This window comes from Nematolebias whitei, chromosome 4 (assembly GCF_014905685.2).
Source record: "Nematolebias whitei isolate Nwh7 chromosome 4, NemWhi1, whole genome shotgun sequence".
Taxonomy (NCBI): domain Eukaryota; kingdom Metazoa; phylum Chordata; class Actinopteri; order Cyprinodontiformes; family Rivulidae; genus Nematolebias; species Nematolebias whitei.
Window position 1 is genome coordinate 52,770,526 of NC_056501.1, and position 7,430 is coordinate 52,777,955.

Sequence of the window (7,430 nt, forward strand, 5' to 3'; positions counted from 1 at the left end):
AAATTGACCTTGAACTACACACTGCAGTCTAAACTTGCAGTTTAAATGAAAGAGACAACCAAGGTTAAAACACCTTAAGGTGCAGGCACAGCAAACATGTCACTTTATTTCCTCATATGACGCTCTGTTAGGCAGAGAAAACCTAAACTTTTTCTAGGACATTTTACTACTGGTATATTAAAATCATTTTGTTTGTTGATTTAACAACACAAGACTTTTTATTGATATAGATTTACCTTCCAAAGATGAAAGTCAGAGCTCGGCATTAAAGCAAGAGCAGTTATATAATCATGTGTATAATCATATGTTGCAGATCAAGTGGTTAAAGATTGGGTTTTATACAACATGTCTGCTGAAGAACCAGCATTATTCCAAGAGACGGATCTCGCTGCTGGTTTCCAGTGCAAAGCAGCCTGTTAATGCAAACATAGCAGGCATTCTGCTGCTCTCCTCTCACTGTGGTTTGACAGTGAGTCAATTATAAAAAATTAAAAACAAAAGTTCATCAGGATTACACTTTTAAGCTATTTTTCCTCCTTGTGTTATAAAGTCTAAACAGCTCTGGAGGGTCCTGATGGGTTACAGGCCTAAAAACAGGCTTGGAAATGTCATATCTGCGTTTTCTGCGACTTTATTTAGTCCTATTAGTATTGTTCCCTTTGTGGTTCATGTTAATTGTTTTGCCCTTTGGGTTCTGGTTCTCCTGTTCAGTGTAGATATTTTGTGTTTTTGTATTTCTTAGGGTTATTTTTAGTATTCTGGTTTATGTCTTGTTTTGTTTCCCACTGTTTCAGACAGAGTCAGAGAGATTTATTGGTCATACACATCACATGTGGTACATGAAGTGGTACAAAACTATGTACATATGGTCCTAGTTACATCCAACAAAAACACAAATTGTAAAGAAAAACATTAGTAAGATCCAAGTCATGAACTAAGAATATACTACATTCACTAAACTAAAAATACACAAAACTAAGAATACACGAAGCACTAATAGCAAGGGCATCAGAAGCATCTGTAATGTGTGTGGGGACTTGTCCTCTTCACATATAATGGTTGCGACGCCTATGGCTAATAGTACAAAAACAATGTACAACAACAGCAGCACGAACCCTCTGTGACTCTCTCTCTCAGTGTTTGTTTCAATCTGCCACCCTCATCTGTTCCTAATTAGCAATCAGCCCAGGTGTTCCCACTTTCCTCTCTCCCTCAGTTTACTATCTGGACCCAGCAGACAACACCTTCCTCACAGCCTTCACCTCAGTGTAAGAGCTTGTATTGACACAGTGGCCACCTCCTGCAATTTGTGGGAAAGATGGTAGGTCACAAAAACTTTCTGCGTGAATTCATCCGGCTTTTATTCATCTCGATGGGAATTTTGGAGCTGTTTGAGGAGCGAGGAGGCATTAAGAAAAAAACGTATGCTCTGCGCACTTCTCAAAGAACCATCTGCTCCAGCCCTTGGCAGGTCTCAGCTCCACAAGCTTGTCAACAGCTACAACATTTCCAGTCACATCCAGTGAGCTGAGACAATCTGGGTCACATCGCCACTGCCACAACTGAATCCAGCCTCTGGCCTCAACACCCCTCTCAGCTACATCTGCTCCTCTGGTTTCTCCAACCATCGTCTCCTGTGGATTTACAGACATCAGTCCCTGTGTTTCCCCACAGCCTAATGGTTTCCCTAGTCCCCATGGCCACGATCCACCTAAGGCCCTTGTGTTCGCTGCTCCAACTGAAGCCCCATGTCCACAGCTCCAATTTAGGTCCCCGAGTCCCTGACTCCACCTGAGGCCGCAGAGTGGGGCAGCCTTGGACAGGCAAGGCTGAACCCCTAGAGGCCCCTGAGTGGCCAGACAAGGCAAAACCACCAGAGGCCCCCAAGTTGCAAGGTGAGGCTGACCTGCTAAAGTTCTCACTCAACTGCAGAAACAGCTGAAACCATTTCAACCAGCTGCACTTCCAATCTCAAAGCCCCCTGTGCAGCAGACAGGTCCACCAGAGACCCCTGTGCCCACTGTTCCACTAATCAGTTTTACACCATTAGTCACTGCACCTCTAGATCCTGCTGCAACGTCAGAAAATCTGGTTGCAATGGATCCTTTTGAGCTCCCCTTGCAACCTGAAGAACCTGAATCCTATTCAGAGCCCCTGCAACCACAAATTGCTTCAGTTGCTTAATCACTTCCAACCCAAGTCCTTCAAGAGCCTTCTGCATATCAGCTCCTTGAGCCTTTCAGTCCTCAGTTCCACAGGCATTCTGAGTTAGCTCCAGTCGCCTCATTGCCTGCATCTCCAGTCCCATTCTTCTCTGAGCCCTCTGTATCTTTAGTTTCCTGAGAAGCCTTCATCACCTGATTCACCTGAGAGCTCCAGGCCTCCAGAAACCCCAAAGACTCTCATATTCTCCAAGCAGTCTGCAGAGCTTGAACTCTATTCAGCGGCCCCTGTGGAGAAAACAGCAGACTCTGGGTCACATTCTCCAGAATCTCTGGGTTTTTGCTCTCCAGAGTCTCTGGGGTATTGCTCTTCATAGCCTCCTGGGTCTCGCTCTTCAGAGTCTCTGGGGTATTGCTCTTCATAGCCTCCTGGGTCTTGCCCTCCAGAGTCTCCAGAGTGAGTCTCGCTCTCCAGAGTTTCCAGAGTCTTGTTCTCCAGAGCATTCAAGGTTTTGTATTCCAGATCTTCCAGGGACTTACTCTCCAGTGTCTCTGGAGTCTTAGTCCCAGAGAGGATCAATAACGATGCTTCACCATTCCACATTCCAGAGGGAGTTGATAACAATGCATCTCCTTTTCCACATTACAGAGGGGGTCGATGATGACACCTCTCTTTCCTGAGTTGCAGGTATTTTGCCTTGTCCTGGATGCACCCCAGGCGCACCCATGATCTCTTGCTCCACTCCATACAATCTTTGGGCAGTCCGCCCGAACACGTGCTCTGCTCCAAATGGTCTCTGGGTCATCTGCCTGAACTCTGCCTCTTGTTTAGGTACACATTGATACACATCTGCAGTGGAAGTAGTCTCCAGCTACAAGTACTTGGGTGGACACCTGAATGACAACCTCAATTGGAGCAACAACACCACCAGCCTGATCAAGAAAGCTCAACAGAGACTCTACTTCCTCAGGCGGCTGAGACGAGCTGGTCTGGGAAGCTCAGTCCTCACCTCCTTCTACAGGTGTGCAGTGGAGAGCATCCTGTGCTCCAGCATCAACGTGTGGCATGGAGGCTGCACAGCTGCAGAAAGAAAAGCTTTGCAGAGAGTGGTGAAGGCTGCACAGAAGATGTTGGAGTCAGTCTCCCCACCATCACAGACATCTACACCTCCAAATGCAGGAAGAGGGCCACCTGCATCATGAAGGACCACATTCACCCAGCACACACACTTTTTGCCCTGCTCCCCTCAGGAAGGAGGTTGAGGAGCATTAAGTGTAGAACCATTAGACTGAGGAACAGCTTCTACCCTGAGGCTGTTAGACTCATGAATCTCTAACCAGAATAATCACTGTGAAAAATCACATCATGTTGCTGCTGATCTGTTTCATGTTGCTGCTGATCTGTTTCATGTTGATGTGTTCATGCGTACTCATCTGCTCACACAGACTCATGCTCATGTTCGTGCTGCTGTTCGGCGCAATGTTTTTATACTATTAGTGCTTAGTGTATTATTAGTTGATGTTTTTCTCAATTCATATCTTAGATGTTATAATTGTTTATCTTTTACATTTTATTGTTGGATGTAACTGGGACCCTGTATACATTATTTTGTTCCACCACATGTACCACATGTGGTGCAAAAGACAATAAAGTCTCTCCGACTCTCAGCTTGAGGCATTGGGGCAAGTCCAGAATCGAGGTCCAGTGGAAAAGTCTGAGGGCATACACTTGGGGTCAGAAATCCTTATCCAGATCCAGAAGTTTAGGCATGAGGTGTAGTCAAGATGTGGAAGAGCAGAGTCATTACCATGGTCAGAGAACAGTATCCAAATCAGGGAGGGGATTAACAAGGCAAATGGACTAAATGGACTTTACTTATATAGCGCCTTTCTATCTTATCGAGATACTCAAAGCACTTTACACTACAATATGTACCCTCATTTACCCATTCATACAGCACTCTACTAGATCTCTACAAAACTAATTGAACAAATAATTCTAAAGAGACTAATCAGAGCTTTATCACATTCATTCCCCGATGGAACACACATCGGAGGCAATGAGGGGTTCAGTGTCTTGCCCAGGGACACTTCGACATGTGACTGCTAGTGGATTCGAACCCCCAACTCTTGCATTGGAGGACGACTGCTCTAACCACTCAGCCACAGTCGCCTGAGGAAACCAAGTGGCAGGCAACAGATCAGAACCGGGTAGTCAAACAAGGCTGTGGAATGAATGCTGGACATCTACTACTTGAGAAGGTTTGATATTCTGGCGCTGGTGGATTGTGAGCATGGAGCTTATAAAGGCAGGTGAACAGGTGAAGATGATGAGTGCTGATTGTTGCGAGAAACAAGGGAGGTGTGGCTTGGCTTAGAAGGAGCAGGATTGAGCTGAAGATGGGTGATAGGCAAAAACGAACATGAAAAAGAAAACTAAGGCAGGAAGGGGCATAAACATGTCACACACACACACACATATACAGGTCCTTCTAAAAAAATTAGCATATTGTGATAAAGGTCATTATTTTCCATAATGTAATGATAAAAATGAAACTTTCATATATTTCAGATTAATTGCACACCAACTGAAATATTTCAGGTATTTAATTGTTTTAATACTGATGATTATGGCATACAGCTCATGAAAACCCCAAATGCCTGTCCCAAAAAATTAGCATATTTCATCCCACCAATGAAAGACAAGTGTTTTTAATACAAAAAATGCCAACCTTCAAATAATCATGTTCAGTTATGCACTCAATACTTGGTCTGGAATCCTTTTGCATGAATGACTGCTTCAATGCGGCGTGGCATGGAGGCAATCAGCCTGTCACACTGCTGAGGTGTTATGGAGGCCCAGGATGCTTCGATAGCGGCCTTAAGCTCATCAAGAGTGTTGGGTCTTGCGTCTCTCAACTTTCTCTTCACAATATCCCACAGGTTCTCTATGGGGTTCAGGTCAGGAGAGTTGGCAGGCCAATTGAGCACATTAATACCATGGTCAGTAAACCATTTACCAGTGGTTTGGGCACTGTGAGCAGGTGCCAGGTCATGCTGAAAAATAAAATCTTCATCTCCATAAAGCTTTTCAGCAGATGGAAGCATGAAGTGCTCCAAAATCTCCTGATAGCTAGCTGCATTGACCCTGCGCTTGATAAAACACAGTGGACCAACACCAGCAGATGACATGACACCCCAGTGACTGTGGAAACTTGACAATGGACCTCAAGCAATGTGAATTATGTGTCTCCTCTCTTCCTCCAGACTCTGGGACCTTGAATTCCAAAGGAAAAGCAAAATTTACTGTAATCAGAGAACATAACTTTGGACCACTCAGCAGCAGTCCCAGGCGAGATGCTTCTGACTCAGTCTCTTGTTCAAGAGTGGCTTGACCTGGAGAATGCGGCACCTGTAGCCCATTTCCTGCACACGCCTGTGCACGGTGGCTCTGGATGTTTCTACTCCAGACTCAGTCCACTGCTTCCACAGGTCCCCCAAGGTCTGGAATCGGCCCTTATCCACAATCCTCCTCAGGGTCCGGTCACCTCTTCTCGTTGTGCAGCGTTTTCTGCCACACTTTTCCCTTCCCACAGACTTCCCACTGAGGTGTCTTGATACAGCACTCTGGGAACAGCCTATTCATTCAACAATTTCTTTCTGTGTCTTACCCTCTTGCTTGAGGGTGTCAATGATGGCCTTCTGGACAGCAGTCAGGTCGGCAATCTTACTCATGATTGCGGTTTTGAGTAATGAACAAGGCTGGGAGTTTTTAAAAGCCTCAGGAATCTTTTGCAGGTGTTTAGAGTTACGTCGTTGATTCAGATGGTTAGGATAATAGCTTGCTTAGAGAACCTTTTCATGATATGCTAATTTTTTGGGACAGGCATTTTGGGTTTTCATGAGCTGTATGCCATTGTAGTGAACTTAACCCGATGTCAAAACTAAGCCTAAGGTCAAATCCCTTGACCTTAAGAACCTTGTGGGACAGAAACTGTCATTTCATTGATTTGAATCCAGAAATACAGGTTCACCCATCCTGAGACTCTCTTTCTTGAAAATCAAGTGGAAGAACACTCTCTTTTTATTATCATTACTATTTTACAAATGTTGATAATCAATGTGTCTTAGTTCAAACCATTTTAGATGTTGCAGTGAACTAATCAATTTTATTAACTGTAAAACAGTGTTTTTTTTAATGCTTATGCAGAGTTAGAATTCATGGTAAGGTCTGTTACAGATTTTTATGCATTTTCTGATTTCTGTCTTTGAATGAGCAAGTGTGTGTTTTCCAAGGTCAGGAGTCGAAGCAGACATGTGTTGGAACAACTGTCTTGTTTACATCCTCTCAGACGTCAGCAGAGTTGGCACCTGTTTCTAAAACTCGCCAAAACAAACTCTCTTTGTCTCTGAGAACAGTTTAATCTGTTCCATAACAATTCTTGCTCTTTTCTGACTTCTAGTAACCTCTGACATCACAAAACACACCCCTGTCTGGTTGATATTACCCAATAAGGGACGCTCAAATATACCGGAAATAGAGCTCTTTAAAATGCCGGTACTTCCTAGTTCTCTCAGTTCAGTTCTGCGCGGAGAAGTTGTTTGGGAGAACAGAAGTCCAGCATGATAAGGCTCCTCCGAGTTGGATTATTGCTATTGCTGATGTGAGCTGGTGTCTGACGGAATCTCGTCACTACTTCGGACGAGTTACAGCCATCCTATGGAGACGCTGGACAGGTAGCGTTAACTGGACCTCCATATCTGCTGATTAATCTTCAGAAAGGTAATGAGTCAAGTTTCCTACCGAAGCGTACCGAGGAAGGCTGGGTTCTGATGGAGAGTGTCGGTTCTGGTGAACACTTCCCCTCACATACCATCTTTTACTCCCTTTAAACTCCATCTTTCCATCTTTAAATTCTTCTCTAAAGTAGAAATCCTTCCAGATATTTTAGAAATGTCTGTGTAAAGTGCTCATCCACCGCCGTGTGGATAATTGATCATAATTGTACAGTTTTCATAAATGTCTGTGGTGAAGCAACGGAAAATCATGGCCGTATGGTTTTCCTGATTGATTGATTATGTTGTTATTTTCATATTTTGCCAAATTAATGTAAATGTTTGATGTTAAACTTTGATTCTGTAAATAAATGACCGCATTCATTTTGATGGGTCAAAGATAAATGACGTCTCACGTTTGCATTTCATTAAATTCAATGCACGTTTTATCCAGTCCAGAAAAATGAGGAATCCGTTTTAATTGATGAATAT